The 17,787-nt window shown below is 40.5% G+C and overlaps 1 protein-coding gene across 5 annotated transcripts in view; it reads right to left on the bottom strand.

Moving 5' to 3' along the window:
- The window catches only part of ATP2B1 (ATPase plasma membrane Ca2+ transporting 1), a 64,413-nt gene that overhangs the window by 37,626 nt on the left and 9,000 nt on the right, over positions 1-17,787 (bottom strand). The gene's annotated exons all lie outside the window — the stretch shown is intronic.

Here is a 17,787-nt window from a genome sequence, read left to right as displayed (position 1 = left end):
ACACATCTTGCATGTACACATGTATCTACACAACAACATAGCGAACGCACAAACACTTCGTGCCTATATAAAGACCTGCTGTGTGCAGAAGACAGAAGTCTGATCACGTAAGTCAGCTTTATCGACATAATGGGGCACGGTGAGCACAAGTAACAATATATTCCCCCATGAAACATTATGGCTGCCAGGCTCAGATGAACAGTAACTTGGACACTTCCAGGTCAACAAGACCCTCAGGTGTCATATGCCTAGCAAAGGCAATCAGTTACCACTGACTGCATTGCTTTACAAAGACAGAGAGTCAAATAGCAAAGAAAGGATTTCTGGTTTTTGCCCTGCCAGGTTAGAGGACTGTTCAGTTGAACCACTGTGTCTGTGTTGAGGTCCAGGTATAAGCACCTAATTACCAGAAATTTAAGGTCTTGGTTCCAGGAAAGTCTCAGTTCTCTTCTCTGGAAACGATCAGCTTCAGCTATAATCAATCTACTGTTTTAAGCACCGTGCCACAGTACTGCATTTGCGCTGAAGACAACCACTGATGCTGAAAGACCCTGAAGTGATGTCACCCAACCACAAGTGACAGTCCCATCTCCAGCAGAACTACAACTGCTCTTCTCTTCCTAGCACTAGGAGATTCTGAGAAAAGCGCTGTCTATGGCTGTTTTCTGGAGAGCGACAAAAAGCATCAAGCAGTCAATATTCATATGCACAAAACTTCAACATCCTATAACATCAACAAGGTACCTAATTTAAAAATTCATTTTAAATCTTTGGGTTTTTCTCCGTTTCTTGAAAAAAAAAAAAATCTTACAGCAGTCCGTGACAATGGTGTTAACCTGCATGCTAGGATGTAGCCTGATTAACACACATTCTTCAGCTGACTATAACATGTTCTGCTAGAGTATCCTGTAAGTGAAGAAATTCATGCAAATCGTATATGAAAGAGTGCTCTTTAAAGCCACACATCTTTATCTAATGCCTAAAAGCTGGACACTGTTGGCCAACTAGTAGCCTAGGAAGATTTATCAGTTGGCATCTGATCATAAGCTATGACAGTGTAACAAGAAGCAGATCACACAAATGAGTTTGTATAGCTACGGAGAAGATGCTGCAGCTGCTAATTAGGCAAAAATAGACCAAGCAGAATGCCCCACAACTAATTGCATCAAACGTGATTCAATTTTAATTAAGAAAAGCTCTGTTCAAGCCTCTAGCAAGAGCCTTGCACTTGAGGGCCAGATACACCCAAATCCAAGTACAGACATGAGGTCAGGAAAAGCTACAGCTCTAGTCACTGCTCACTTGACATTGAAAAGCTTTGAGACTGACTATTGAGCCAGAGCAAGACTTGCTTTCACATGCAAGTAATCTTAAGAGCAAGAACATTGCTTAATCATTGCTCACATGGTGCTTTGAATCTATGCATCTAGATCCATTTTTGTCAAGACATAATAGTCCAGTGATTAGCTATTGCTAACAGTTTCTACTGGAAGGGGTTCTCAGATGTTCTGAAGTACCTCAATGGTGTCCTAACGTACCAATGGACCCTTAGGGTTCACAGTCAAGTTCAACAAGCTTACAAAAGCAGTGCGATTCTGCAGATGAGCTCTAGCAGTGTTACAGATTATTTGGCACATCCATGTTAGGAAATAGCTGTGGAAAATTGAGAAGAACAGTGTGAAGACTTCAAATTCTGAATACTGAGCATGAGCAGTTTTACTCCAAATCATAAAAACTTGGTTAAACATTAGCAATTGTTACACCAAATCAGACCAGAAAGAATCTGCTCCAGTAGCCCATTTTCACCAGGCATTTCAACGGACAGTACAAAAGCCTCTCAGCACATGGGTACAGAATGGACTTACCTTAACATAGTTTCTTTGCCAATTCCTACAGAAAAATCTCGCTACAAATTTCTTTAAGAAATATCCTTAATGCAGTTTTGATGTCAAACCTTGCAACATTCAATTGCTTCCTGTTACAGCAAGTTCCAACAGTCCGCTTTTGTAACAAAGCGGCGATGCATAATGCAACTATAAACAGTGAAATTCTAGTATCATAAAAAGAAAGCTCATTTTTAAGCTGCATAGATCATCTAATAATATTTATCTCTTCAACTAGTGGAATATTTTGTTTTGACCAGTGTTCCAGTTCTCAATTCTTGCAGCAGCCATTTGAGATACATTATCTGAGTAGCATGAGCTCTGAAGCACTATAGTTAAAAGCAACTCACCTCAAACTTTCAATCGTCTAATATCTCAAATTTTAAATTCAAGAAACAGTTATCATACTAAAAGTCACTAACACACCATTGCTGAAGTTCCAGCTTATTTAAAGTTTAATTCAGTTGAAGTTATGTTAATGTCCAGCTTAAACAAGCTGCATACAAGATGATTAAGTCTGTCTTTCATTAGGCACATCAACTTTTGGATAATCCCTTGTTTACATATCACAGAGTAGGACCAACCTTAAAGCTATAGTCTGTCACACCCAAATGACTAAAAATCTTGCACTGCAGAGGCACCTTACAGCAGCAGCACGTTCTCTCATAGGCAGGATTCAGACGCTTGTGCGAATCTCTCTGAAAAGACCCTGCTGCTCTATGACTGTAACAGCTTCACTGACACCTCGCACCATCACGGCTGCCTATGAGGAGTACCGCATCTTAAACTCCTTACCCAAATCAAATTAATATTTATTGCTAAGTGGGCGTGCTTTGTTACCAAAGACATTAATTCAAAACCATAACCCATGAAAGAAAGGTTAGGTAATTTTACCAGTGTTAGAAGTTCGACAGCCTCACAAGCCTCTGTAGTTGGACTGGAAAAAGGACAAGCTCTAAACAGAAGTCTACATGTAGATACGTTTACCAAAGCATGCAGAGACTATAGATTACAACTCTAGTGCCACCAGAACATGCTGCGTTGACCAAGCTAGAACAAGCTGTAGCATGTTTCTTGAAGTGTTCTTGTAACAACAACACTTTAAATATAAACCCATGGTATTCCCCTGCCCCAGGGCCAAAAAGCAGCTACTATTGAGGCAGCCCTGAACATCAAGTACACTTCAAAAAGGACTCCAGAAACAGTCCTTCATAGGTGAAAGTATTTAATAATTAGTAATTTAGTATTTCCCTCTATTTAGAAGAAAGCTATAATCTGTGTTCTACATTCTTTAAAATTAAGGCTACCTTGAAGTGATAGTTTGCAGTGGCCATGCACTGACAATCAAATGTGAACAGCCAAGTTTAAGAGTGGCAAAATTACTACTGCCCAGAGGCACAGGACCTAGCTTACCTTAGACCCCTATCCAAGTCTTTTCTATTATTGAATTTGCATTTAATACATACTTCACCAACCTACTGGTAATGCATTTCAATATTGATCAAGAAAATTAAATCTTAAAACACTTAAGCAAACTCGTACCTCAAGAGCCAAAGCTCCAGCAGTTATATATCCTGTGTCATTCAATTTAATTTTTACATCTGCTTGAGCACTATGCATTCAGATATTAAGCATCAGCTGGTACTAGCATTTGACCTTCAACAACACACTAAAGCTGGTTGCTGTAATATAGGAAAAGGCTTGCAAAGTGATTATCTCAGGAAAGCCTTTGTTTAATCTAATTAGTTCAATGAAGACTGGACAGTTCTACATACCAAGAGGCTGCAGTGATAAAAACTGTCCCCATATGTTTCAGTTGTCATGTCATTTTAATCTGTTTCAAAAAACAGCTTTTGAGATACTGAAAAATATGCCTTTGCATACTATAGTTTGAAACCCACAGCACTAGGTATGTTCCACAGCTTCAAACCATCACATGACATTTTTCCTTAGGGGGGGAAACACCCAGTTGTCTGTAATATTATTATAATGGAAAGTAATTGTAACTGAGAAAGTGACCTGGAAATCACACTGGAAAAGTGTGAGGTCTTCTGCTCTAGGGGGTCAGTTTTCTTACTTTCAAGTAGGTATGAGGGTCTGTCTCAAAGGCTACAGAAACTCACCAGCTGATTCACAAGAAATATGAATGAATGCTAATAAAATAAAAAGTTCATTCAGAACAGTATGCATTTACAGGTCACTATCCTGTATGTTAAAGTGTGCCTAACCGAACAACTAGGAGTTCAATTAGTTCAGTGGCATGCTGTTGTTTTAGTGGAAGCATCTCAGAGAACCTAGCTTATGAAGAGGCAATTACAAATAGATTGAACAGCTAAGAGGGAGAGGGCACAAGATGCAACAAAAAGTTTTTAATACGTCACCTTCAGCCATAAATGTGCCCAACAGCGGTGTAGTGACGAGTTTCCCTTATTACAACTCCTGTGTTATAAATGATAAATTCAAAGGTCACAAGTTTCACTGAGTTCTCAAAGAGAAATCTGACTTCACTCTGAAGCTTAATCTCTTGGGAGGCAGATGTACCCCCCTAACTGAAATAAAAACTGGCTACTGTTCCTAGACTCTGCAGTGGGTGTAAACACTGGTATTTATCACACTTAATCTAAATGATTGCTGCTGCCTACTGTGATTGACACTTCTGTAGTAGCTGTTTCATCCAACGGTAGCCTCTTTGCTTCAAGATCCCAAATTATTTCTTATTGAATGATGGCTAACAAATTTGGACTTCAGTAGTCTGAAGTCAATTCAGTAGTACAAATTAGCAATGTTCACACAAAGGATTCCCGCATCATTTCCCTCCTGTTTTGGTAGCAGCAAGGGAAAACTCTAACAGTCTTGAAGGTGAGTTATTACAGCATGAAGAACATGACCTTCTCTTACGAAGCAGCTCTCTCCACAGCCTCTGCAAGGAGCCCAGCAAGCGAGCAGACATTGTCTGACAGCATCAACCACCTGCCCAGGCCAGCACTGCCCTGCCTTTTCCAAGCCATGGCCTTCCCACGCTCACGAAGCAAGTCAGCTCCAACTGAAGTGACAGCTGGATTAAGAAACAAGATCAAAAAGTGCTGTATAGAACACTGAGTAGAAAAACTGTTATTAAAAGCTTAAACTAATCATTAGCTTCCTGAATTTAAGGTATTTTAACTTGAATGAGAGAACTGAATAGATACAAGAGACTGATCCAACAAGTAGGGCTTCAGAAAAACCTGCGAACGCTTTCAAGGAACATCAGACTTTGAGACATACTGGAAAGCTCTACAGAGTAAAACCAATGTGATCATCATTACAGAACGTGTCAAGTGTCCCATGTATTTAAAATACTAGGCTTTCATACTCCCCTATTTCATATTACGATGCCGACTTGTCCACAAGAAGCCAAACCCTTCAAGACATAAACCCATGCAGGAGAGTTGAGTTTTTAACTACTTAAAACACTCTTCTGAAAGCAGGAGTTACTCATTCCAAATATCCATTAACGGAGCAATGTCTTGAAGGGTCTCCTACAGTCCACGGCTCTGATCAGCACTCAGACAGCTTCTCCCTTCTGACCCACAAGCCCTGAAGCTTCATTCTCAGTACTTCCTTTTACTAGGCTCATCTACTTTTTGCTCTGTGATGACATCGTAAACTGAAAAAAAAAAGCTGAATTTGACAGGACTGCTTATAATACCAGATAATTCCAAGTTAAGACTATAATCCCAGAGAAAAAAATTTTAACATCTCGGTATGACTCTGTCCCATTCGACATTGTTTCTAGTGTGTTCAAGTACCTGAGATGCATTTAGTGTCTCTCTCAGGTTCCTCAGATAACTTGAGATGAGTGGAGCTGCCGAAATTTGGACTAAGGCAGCTGATGGCTGAAGTCAAACCTGGGATATCACAAAGTTCCACCTACTAGTGTTTAAAATGCAAGAAAAAAAAAAAGTTTGCCCAATGACCACCAACATTTTCTTTTACTTTAGATCCATTGAGTCCTAAATAAGACAACTGAGAATTTAAAGTCTCTTAATCCTTCACAGTTCAGGCTAAAAATGTTTATTTGGGATAATTATGCCATAAAGTAAGTTCTATTAACAGGTCTGTCATATTAATAACAATATAAAACCCTAAAAGTAGATATATTGGTTTTGTGCCATAAAGCCATCCATTCACATTAATATGTTCAGGAACAACTTACCATACTTTTCCTCATCAATATCTATCAAAACCACATTGACAAAAATTACAATAAAAAAGCTGGACTTTTAAAAAAAAAAAAAGAGATGGTAGTATGGCATGCTACTTATTAAAATTATGCATCATAAGACTACAACAGAGTTTACTCGCATTCCCAAATTACAAGATGCATTCCACTCACAAAACCTGACAGGCATGCGTTAAATGAGGCATACAACATCATTATATGCAGCTAAGCGTCAAGTAAAGGGAAAGTGGGATGGTACCAAATTTCATCCAACAGAGCTGGAATTGGATTCCTGGATTTCAGTCACTTGTTGCATTTAGATTTAAAGCTTAGTGCATGCCTTAGGGCATCCAGTTGGTCAGTTCTGACAATAATTACGACTAGGAGCAAACCAGGAGCTGACTTCCTCATAACAGTTATTCCTAGAGCTATATTGCTTGTCTTGAGAAATCCTTTTATCTTTTTTAACAAAGCCTCTAATTTTTGCTGTTGCTCCTTAACCCTGCTTCCGATACCTTTTGAGCTAAACACATATTTCAGATGTTACCTTTATTTTTACTTCCATCTTTCAATTCCCACAATACCATACATGCATACCATTGAAATTGCTTTAGTCAGTTTGAGCAATGATTTTGTTCTCTTCCCATGTCATTAGACAGTAAGTAGCATTAGTGGAATTTTTTTTGTTCTAAAGCTCCAAGTCAACTTCAGGAGTTCTTCACACCAGAAACTTTGTTTCAGAACACGTTGCATTTAAATTAAAACACGTTCAAAGCTGAATTGCATATAACACTTCAGCCAGAACCAGACATTTACCATCTCATCTTGATTTAAACACTCCCCCTTTTTTCTTCCAGAAAGTATTCTTTCATATTAATATCTAAGCAAAGCAGTATGCTTTTGACTGTAACCATGCTTCCTGATATCAAAGAGATGCCAAAAGCTCTTTAGAGCTATGAGCCTTCCTTCAGGCAAAGGGCAAAAGGCCATCCCTACCTGATCCTTGTTGTATTCAGGAAACCTTGAAAGAAATTTAAAATTAGTCTTAAACCTACTAGGAAATATTTATGCCTAATGAAATTAAGCTTAATTACTTCCAAAAGTCACTCTGCATATGACTGACTCCTTTCTATTAGGGCAGTAAAATTAACTTAGTAGGGTAAGTTTTAAGGGTAAGTTTAAGTCTTTTTGCTACCTTGGACTAGCTTACTGCTATGTAGAAAGAGTACTACAAAATATATGCTCATTGAACTGTAAACACATAATATATAAATAGTAGTATTTATGTGGTAAATCATCCATTTATGATCCTCAAAATCATCATCCCCAGCAAGCAATGGTTTGGAACGTAAAAAAAGTAAAACAAAAGCCCCAGCTCTGGTCACCCATCTCAATGAGCACACACTATGATGCTAAGTTGGATATCTGTTTTGTCATCTTGTGGCCAAAGTTTAAGAAGCTTCCCTCTTGTTCTGTAACATGCCAGTTTAAGAGCCTTCATCTTCAGATTTTTCAAAAACCTTCTGGAAATACAAGAACACAGTTTATCCTTATCCTGAAACCCTTAAAAATTTCTTAAAAAATTTATAATTTGAAAGCGATGCTAGCTTCCCCTGCATGTCATATTAGTCCCTGCCTGCCAGAAATACACCAAGTAAACTGGCTAAAGAGTCATTCTGAGAAAACCCCTTCCAAAAATTGCAATTGCATTTGCCATCTTCTATTCCTAAGGAGCCAAAGGTTTTAATTCAAATATCATAAAGAGTCTACACTTGAGTAGCTCTTTCAGACCTATTGTGCAAGTTTGCTGCTCCTGCTGGTCGTGGCAAGAAGAGCTTCAGGGTTTGTGTTTTGTGGTTTTGGGTTTTTTTTTGTTGGTTTTTGTTTGTTTTTTAACCACAATATTTGAATTTGAGAATTCACTGTATGGCTTTGCAAGAAACACAGGTGTGGAATCTCTTAGAAACTTCTTCATTATGATTATACTGATCATCCCTTTAGATCTTTTTGATAAGTTTTGAGAGCTTAGCTCACTAACCCATTCTAGTGGGCAAGTTTTGAGAGCTTAGCTCACTAACCCATTCTAGTGGGCCTCCTCTTTCTGGTACAGCATAAGAAGCAGCTTCAGTAAGTTGAGCCTCATGGTATTATCTGATATATTTTACCATTTAGTGAGGCTACATACTGCTTTATCCTTCAGGCATATCTCCAGTTTCAAAACTGGTCCTTCCTCATGATTATACTTTTTGATCTTGCTGAAGTCTGACACCCACTTAAAGGCTAAGTTCTCATGCTGCTTGCACTGTCCTGCTCTTTCAGCCACTCTTTTTAAAGAACTTTCTCATTTATTCAGGGTTGGTTGCTGGTTTGAGGTTTTCTGCATACATTTAAGCATTACTGCAATATAGTTACTGGTACCTGTCCATAGAATGATGTTGAATTAAATGTTGTGTGATCAGTGTGAGTTACACGACAATCCCTGGTCCACTATTCAATACAAGGTAATAAACCCTTCTCTTGGCAGTTTGTTTCCTTAACATAGAGAGGGAGTGTGTATGCACTGTTAGTAGACAGGATGCACAAAGCTGAGATTCCCATCACAGCAATTCCTAAGTCTAACAAAGCAGGCAGCAAGTCTGTCACATCCTCAGGTGACCAAAATTATGGCTGTGATACAGTGTCGAGGCACAAGACTTCCACCCACAGAGGTCCTGAAGCAGCTCTCATTATTTGACACTAACAACACTGCGACTTACACCTGCCACCCTTATCCTTTTGCATTGGGAAAAGCTTTAATTGGCAACTACGTTAACGAAGTAATAGACTGCGTGAAAGCCTGCTGTTGCAACGGTCACATAGGCAACCCAGGGCTCAGAATAGTAACTTCTTGTGTGCCTTTTTACTCTTCTCTCACAGCAGCTCAGCCACTGAGAGACAGCACTTTCGTTTGGGTCCTGCTCTAAGCCCATCTCTCATGAGACACACAGCACTCTGACCAGTTTTAGCACCCCTTCCTTTAGTAATCCTTTTTTCACTGCTCTTGCCTTCTCCCTGAATTTGCATGATCTTTAAGAATAGACAATTTTTATTTTTTTTATTTTTTTTTTTTTTACAGCAATGCGATCTGCCCTTCTGGATCCGAGGAGATAGAAAGCACCATGCATGTTCCCAAGCCTCCACCCTCCCACTAGCTGTGATCATAGCCCTGCATTTCACTTCTCTACAGTCTACGAGTGGGCTACTCGCAGCAGCAGAAAACAGTTATCCAAAAAGCATTTTCCCCCTCCTCCCCCAGCCACAAAATAAAGCCAAAAGATTTAAATATCAGGGTTTCTACTGAACAAGTTACCACAACAGATTCCCCAGAAGTTTTTCCACAAGATGCCAGAATAGCTGATTTATTTGTAGAAGTCATAAAGGCAATGTGGATATGCCAACATAAGAGACACACATTCAGCTAATGCTGTGAGCATCTTCATCATGGAACCATGTTGCTGCCACCTTTCAGAAAACACTAATCTCCATTCAAGAAAAGGTTCATTTTCCCTCTGTTATTTCAGGTAAAGTGACATGCCACTAAATAAATCGCATGATACATCACTTCACTGCCAAGGCTAGACACCGTTTAAACTGAATAGCAAATTCACCAGACCGTCACACAGCAGCTTGAGCAGCTTTAGTAAACTTAATTCATTTCTCATTTTTGGGAGGCTATTTAATAATTGCCGTACAAACTGACTATGCACAATTAACAATTGTAGCTTCATTTCTAAAGTCTTCAGGTGTGAAGATCTGTACTGTACATAACTCTTTAGGTTTCTGAAAGCACAGAGTCATCAGTTGCATGATTAATTCATCAGAAAAAAGTGACTGGGGAAAAGAATGCAAATGGAGCCATGCTCCCTGATATTTAAAGTCCTATTCCACCTAGCAAAAGAAATGCCTCCCCTAGTTTCCTGTAAACCAAAGGTCTTAACTCTTCAGTAGTACCAGTGGATCTTAGCAATTTGTAGATGGTTGTGCTTCCAGTCTAAACAGCAAGCATTCAGATTAGGAGGTGAACTAGGTGTCTATTTAGCTCTGGCACAATGCTTATTCCTCTAGGTAGGGAAAGGCCATGCCTTGAAAAACTTCATAGCAACCAGCTGGACCTATTCAGTGCTGAGGATCAGATATTTGTTTCCCTCACTCCCCTGCCCCATCGAAGCACAAGGCTATCAGAAATGACGTGGTAAACCAGCAGGCACTCAGGTGCCTAGAGCAGAAGTACCATTGGCATACACAGTGAGGTTTCAGTCTCCTGCTAAGGCAGCTCTGAATCCTCAGCAGTAATTCCTAGTGGCTATTTCAATAAGGCTAATATTCCTCCTTCCAAAAGACAGCATCTGAATCAGGAGCCTACTGCCATTAGTTCAGCTGCAGCTGAGGCTCAGGGCCAAGAGTCAACCCATCCATGAAGACTACAGATTGTCATTCTGACTCGGCTAACTCAGACCTGTTTTGTTCCTTCTACATAAAGGTACTTCCCACAAGCGTTTGTTTATTTTACAGTGGCACATAGTAACATTCTGCAACTTCTGCAATCAGGTTGTTTTTAGCAATAGCATACAATCTCTCTGAAGAAAGGGAATTGGGAAGGGCAGTATCAGCTCCTCCACTCAAGGGACAAACTTCAAGCCACCTGCTAAAGTGTTGAATTTGTGCACGTTAGACTAATTCCAACTGGCCACTGCTGAAGGTACAAACTCTTAAGAACCAAGATTTGTATGTCCAGCTCACGGTTTCCAACGAACTTCCTCAAAGGGCCATTGCAATTACACATCTGACAGTGGCACATCTCAGCTCAGAGCGAGTTTCTTTCCCCATACAGCCAAGCAGGGCCTCACCGACCAGCCCTAGTAAGTCAGAAGCTAGTTAAATTTTCAGTCCAGCCCCTGCAGCCCACAAGTTTCCCTTACTGCAGCAAACAGGTAAAGCAGAGTAGAGAAGCCGAGAGCTTCGCTAGCCCGAGGCCAGCAAGACTCAGGGAAATGACTGTTTCCCCATTGCAGGGAAGTGACTGCAGTGCATCAGCATATCATGAAACAAGAGTGACACAGCACCATGAAACAAGAGATAACATGAATTACCAAAACTCCCACAGTTAGGGACTCAGTCTTTATAGAGGTAATTTTGGAAGACGCACAGAAATTTCTCCCTCTGCCTCCTAGTGCTCCACAGCTAAGCAGTCTCCTGCATTCCTGTGTTCCTCCCAGAATACCATCCCCTGGTTTCCCAGCACCTTCAACAGACTCTTTAGCTTGAAGGACACATAGCAGTCTGTCGCTATTTCTAATGAAGAAGAGAAAGTAGACTGCTAGGAAGCACCTGTGCTAGGACTGTTCTCCAAAATGCTGCTTATTATTTCAGTCCCATTAAGAATGGCTTATTTCAATTTGTCAAGGGAAGTACAGGAAGAAGCCATCTGAAAACCTTTATAATTAAGGATGATTTTAGTAGCGTTTCCAAAAAACCTACCTGATGTAGGCAAGACTTAGAAAAAACTGGCGCAAGTATGAAGTCTGCTAGTAACAAGTAGCAGACTCATTTTTCACTCTTTCAGACTTCATAATTTTTCCCTAGGCAGGCTACCAAACACTGGTTAGGAAGAAGTGAAACTTCTTACTGAGGAGTCCTACACATTGAAAAACAACCATACACCTCATTATAAAGTTATATTATGAAATTGGCTCATTTAAGTTATGTGCATATTCAAGTCTGTACACTGTGTCAGGCAGGTTGACAGCCAAGCCCTACTGTGGTCTCTAATCTGTTTAGTTAAATTCTTAGTATGATTCTACTTCCAATATTTTACAACATTGTTTTCTGTTTCCTCCTTTTCTGGAGGAAAGGGATGCTTTAAAATAGACACAAATTTATACCGACAGAATCCTGAATATCCTTCATATGTTTAACATTCACAGGTATAACAGCACAGATTATAAACAGTGCTTCCCATTCACCTTCAGGAGAAACATGCATTTACACTGAACATTTGTGTAGTTTTGTATTTTGCACTTGTAGACTCGATACCAGAGGCTAGTAGCTTTCTCTAGACTGGTAATAGCAAGTTGATTCTTGGTACACTACCACTCCTGCTACAGGCGTCAGATCTTTGCACATGTATCTGTTCCTATCGAAATCTTTCCCTCTAACCAAATCAGCATGAAATTGGGGTGGTGGTTGTTTTTTCTGGTTTTGGGGTGGGTTTTGGGGGGTTTGTTTTTTTTGTTGGTTGGTTTTTGTTTTTTTTGCGGGGGCTGGTGGTGGAATATCTTATTTTGTTGGTATCTGAACACAATTTAGAGCAGTTATGTAATTAAGGGAACTCAGCAATGTGATCAAACAGTATATGGTCAGAATCCAGAACCAAACTAAGTGTGAAGGAACAAACAATTCTAGGCAGCTACACAGCTGTCTGTCAAAACCACAATCTGGTTTGAGGCATGATGCTTTATGCACATAATTAAGACTAAACAGCTTTCGAGACCGCTTTCTTCCTTAACACTCAAAAAGTAGGTACTTACTAAAACATTACCTTGTTGTTGAGCAATTACTATTAAAATAAGCCATTAGCTGTCAAAAAGTATTTTTTCACTGAGCAAATACTTTCAAGTATTTAAACAATTGCCTCAGCAAAATTGCTCAAAGAAAGCTTAAACCAAGCTATTTTAAGCTACTTTATTATTTTAAGCTATTTTAAGATTAGGAATCTCTAACTCCTTAACTTGGAGGTTTCTAAAATACACTGGGCTTTCCTAGAAAATGGAAGCATTTCCCTCTGCACTGAGAATCCTCAGCTGTTCTTGCTTGACAAAATTAAGGTTCAAGGCAGGCATTGCTAAACTAAATTTTATGGCCTATATTTTGCAGGTCCACAAGTTTTGGTTTACTTGTCAACTAACGTGAACATTATTAAAATACAACTTCGGACATTAAAACAAAAATTATTGAGCATGGCAGTAAAACTCTAAATTCTGATCATAAGTGGGGGATATCCAAGTCATAGGGCTAAACTTCAAGACCTCAATCGACCATAGCATGCCCAAAGGGAAAAACTGGAAGAGCAGAATATTTGGTAATGGGAACACACTTGCTGTGAGAGGAAGACTTGTTCTAACCTTTGTGTGAACACCTGGGCAACTGCCTGTTTTCATACAGCCAAGCAGTCCCTTCTCAGTACAGCAATGCCTAAAGACATCTACAGACAGCCACAGGTATACTCAAAGAGAAATCTAACAGGAGGAACCACAGAGAGTTCAGCTGCACCAAATTCTTAAATCGGGTTTGCACAGTAGCTTTCCTGTTCCAAAATGTTTGCTTGTATAATTCCTGACTGTCAAATATCTGGACAAAAGACTGCACTTTCCAGGAAATGCACCTTGCAGGCCTGAAAAGCCAGAAAAACATCCTCAGCTTTAGCAACCAGAAGCCAAGCTCTCCACATCACAAGGCTCAGGGGTTCTTGTTCGGAGATATTCTGAACTAGAAAACATTAAAAAGGCAGTTTGGCTTGTTATTCCACTTATCCAGCTTCAGACCAGTTACTGACCAGAATAGCAGGGTAGGTTATTCTCTCAGTCCTCTGAAACTGTTAAACCATCCCTAAATTCCAGAAAGCAAAAATAACTAGACTAGTAGTATAACAGAGTAACAGCATCAGAAAACAAGAACACATAATAAATTGCATTGGCACATAAATATGCCTGTTGACTTCCAAGAGCAATTGTTTTGATTATGGACATAACACCTTTCTATACCAAGACCTCATTCAAGGCCTGAACTTCTTCCATTCTGGCTGAGAATTTTTATATCCAATATCTCTTCACATAGGAAGAAACCAGTAGTCTCAGAATGAGCAAATAAATGTACAGAGCACTGTAATTTATGGAAGTTCTCTTACCCCATGCAAGGCTTCCAGATGTTATACCTCTTTATGTACATAAGCACACAGTACCTATAAAAATAGGGCTCAGATGTATGACTAGATGTACAAGTAGTTGGTATCTTAATTTGGATAGCCCCATCCAAACATTGATACACAAAAACAGACCAGACTACAATTACAAAGGTATATACAACACCAGTGCTTACCATTATAGCAGGAGATAGCATCTGAGACACCTGATTAGCTTTCAGTAACTATTTGTTGACCCATTTTTCAGGAAAATCCCTCTTCCATTCATTAAACTGTTCTTAACCCAGAATTTCACACAGGCATTTTTGTAAGAGGTGCTATTCGACTATTTAAGCTCACGAAAGCTATTTTTGCAGAGCCAGCAGAGGGAGTACAGACATCATTTTACTTATCAGCTATGGAAAAGATACTCACCTTGTAAGAAAGCACTAAAAGAGCTGTGCCTGCAAACCTAATGCGGTTACTTTAAAGCATGCCAAGAACTTCCTCAGGCTTTCAGAGACATGTATGTCAATGGCCAGGAGAGTTGGTGTTTTGTTTCTGATCCCCACCCAGCAGTCACATCTCAAAGTCTGGTATCTGACAAAAATGGCATGATCAGCTCTAACAGTACTAACAAGTACCATAAGCCTGATGCTTCACATGTCAAAACCAAATGTTACATAGCTACAGTTCAACCTAGTCAACAATTTCTATTCCTATGGATTCTGCTGTTTCTCCATTTCAGAAAACCTAAACCGTTTTGGTTGTTCATTTCTTAAAAAGCAGCTTCATCTGGAAGAGAAGTTGAGAAACTCAGATTTCAAGATTACCCACTAGCAAAAGAGCCAGGAAGGTTCGGCGTGGTGTTGGCCTGGAAGGTAACAAACAGCTAACCTTTCTGCTGGCATTCCCAGAGGCACACACCTCCTGGCAAATCTGGTTTTACACATCTTCTGAGGCAAGAGCTCTGCTGCTTTATTTAGCATTTCCATTGATCAGCCTGCTTTGGAGTTGGCAATTAGGACTGAACCCTGTTGACACAGCAGCGGCTGTGGAAACAGTCTGAAAGAGGAACAGGCTTTAGGCAGACAAATTGATAGCTTTTTGCCATCTCATGGCGGTGAATACTAAGCTCTAGGCCAACACAAGACAACATACCTTCCTGGCAAAAACTTCATAAACAGACACTCCTTGCTTGGTTAGACTGCAAAATTTTGACAGGATTTTTTTTCTTTTTTAAATAAAGTCAGCATTTCCCAACTTCTTTGTAGGAAGCTAAGCTAATACAATATTCTTGCCATTCTTAAGGATTCAACAAACTATTTTATCGGGTGGTTATTTCTAAGTTTCACTATTTAGAAGTTCATATACGAAGAGGTCACACAAATGCAATGAGCTCCTTAGCCTCAAAATTTCCTCTAGAAGAGCAGCAAAACACTCTCCTCCTCTCAAAGATAAATTTCCATAATCTTAAACTTCACATGAACTTTAAAAAGCTTTGACAGCTTGAATCATTAGTTTTTGATTACTACCTATCCAAGAAGAAGAATGTGCCTGTAGCTATGGTATTTAGCCTTCACTTGTTTCAAGTTCTGAAAATAGAAGAACCACCCTTTGGCAAGTTAGACGGCTGCTTCTGCTCCCCACTTCCTACAGGAAAGTGGTGTTCGCTTCTCAGCTTCATTTTCACATAGCAGTTTCGCTAAACGAGTAAGTCAATGGCCCAAACTGGTTCCCATTTTACAAAGCTTATGGTCAAATATTGTATAGCTGACTAAATTTTCTCCCCTAGCGTGGGACGAGACCACCTCACCATTTTGCTGTTGAAATTCAGGGCTCCAGCAGCATCCGTGGTTCCCAGGACGCTGACCAGGCTGCTCAGTGTGCTTTATGTAGGGCAACCACAGCAGAGGAAGCCCTGCCTCTTCCATCACAAACATGGTGATGCCCAAGTATCAGGATGTGTCCCAACCACTCTGATCATCCTGCCCTTCCCCAAGTTATTGCCGTCTCTTGTGACAACAGCAAAGTTTCTGCAGATACACGAGAAGCTGATCCAGATAGGAAAAATGCTGTTTTTCAGGCAGATTGGTTATCTAACCGGACTCACCACACAGATAATCCAATACCAGTGCCAACTCAAAACAGGGCACAGAACTACAATGGACCTGCTTGAGTCAAGCAAACGTGAAACCATGCTTATAGGAAAGATGCATTTGTCTAAAGATGTGACTGAATTTATGACAACAAAGTCTTAAACAGGTGGTATAAGCAAGGTGAATGCCAAAAATTCACAAAGCAATTTATTGGTTGAGTATGATACCACAACTCTAATTCATTCTGCAACTGGAGCCTCATTAAGCTCCCAAATAATTATGTTTATAATACCCTTTACATCTGAGAGACTGACATTAGGCTTCTAATCAGCAGGTTAAAACATGTGATCTATTTATACAGAATAGGTAGGTTGGGGGGAAGGACTGAAAAGCCCCTTGAAACATGAGTGTATTTGGAGCACTCTTCCTCTTGGATAAGTTTCTACAGCAAATTCCACAGAATTTTACACTTTAAAATTACTACAGCTGCCTTTAAGGATCTACGGAGGTTTGTTGTTATCTCAGTTTTTCACCTGAAAAGCTGAAGACCTTACATTTAGAACACAGCAGAACAATTACTGATTCCAGTATTAATCACTCCCTGAGATTTAGTACTTCAATAATTAGCAACAGACAGCATGCAGCAGATGTGAGAGCTTTTTTAGAAGCCAATGCTGAAGTTGTGCTCTTCCCTTACCCCTTCTCCTCTCACCACCTGGAGGTCAGAACTGAAGTTCTGAAGCCTGTTTGCATTCCACGGGTTACAAGTTTACATTCCTCCCATCGCACCTGAGATTCACCTGATCAAATGGTAACAACTATATCTAAGGTAGGCACCTTCAGGCTTTTTATTTATTTATTAAATAGGCAATGGGTACATAATAACTTCTCCACGGAAGGATTAAATTTAGCCACCTAGGACACGATCTAAAATAGTCATGTGAATCTTATCTTAGATGCGCTTGCGTCTTTTCAACAACAGAAGAGGCCCGGAGTGACAAATTTCAGGGTTTTTTTAAGATGTTTATGTAAGTGGCCAGGATTGCTCTGCTGAAGTTAAGCGCAGTCAGCTGAAGTCGCCTATCAAGCAGCTGCACTACCATGTCAGAGCAGGCACTAGCAAGAGGAAGGATGTGGTTTCACAGTTAGTTTAGGAATATTTGAGCCTAAGCTACTGCCTGAAGGTACAGTCCTGCGCCCCAGCCTGTGCCAGCGCCGATGGTCACCCGACCTCAAGGTCAGGGGACAGCCCTCGATGAGGACCAGCGATGAGGAAGACGGCAGCCATGCCGGCGGTTCCTCCAGAAGGTCACACGGGTGATGGGGACTACTCCCTTCCAGGCCTCACCAGCCCAAGTCAATCGTGGGAGCTCCTCTCCTCACCCCCTCGTTCATCCTGGGAAAAAGAAGAGCCTGGCTGCACCTTCTCTGTGAGGCCCCGCTGAAGACCATCACCAGGGTCCCTCCTCCCTTCCACGTCAAGCAAGGCCGCCTTGCTCATCCTCTAACCGGCTTAGCGACCCTCTGCCAGCCTCTCCCTGTCAGGAGAGGTGCAAAACAGGACGCCGTTCTGGATGCGGCCTCACGAGCACGATGGAGGTCGAGAACCTGCTGGCCACGCTCCTGCTGATGTCCTCGCCAGCACGGGAGAACCCTGCTGCTGACTCA

Source organism: Haliaeetus albicilla, chromosome 28, assembly GCF_947461875.1.
Source record: "Haliaeetus albicilla chromosome 28, bHalAlb1.1, whole genome shotgun sequence".
Classification (NCBI taxonomy): domain Eukaryota; kingdom Metazoa; phylum Chordata; class Aves; order Accipitriformes; family Accipitridae; genus Haliaeetus; species Haliaeetus albicilla.
The sequence above is the reverse complement of the archived record's forward strand: the minus strand, read 5'-3'. Positions and strand labels throughout refer to the sequence as shown.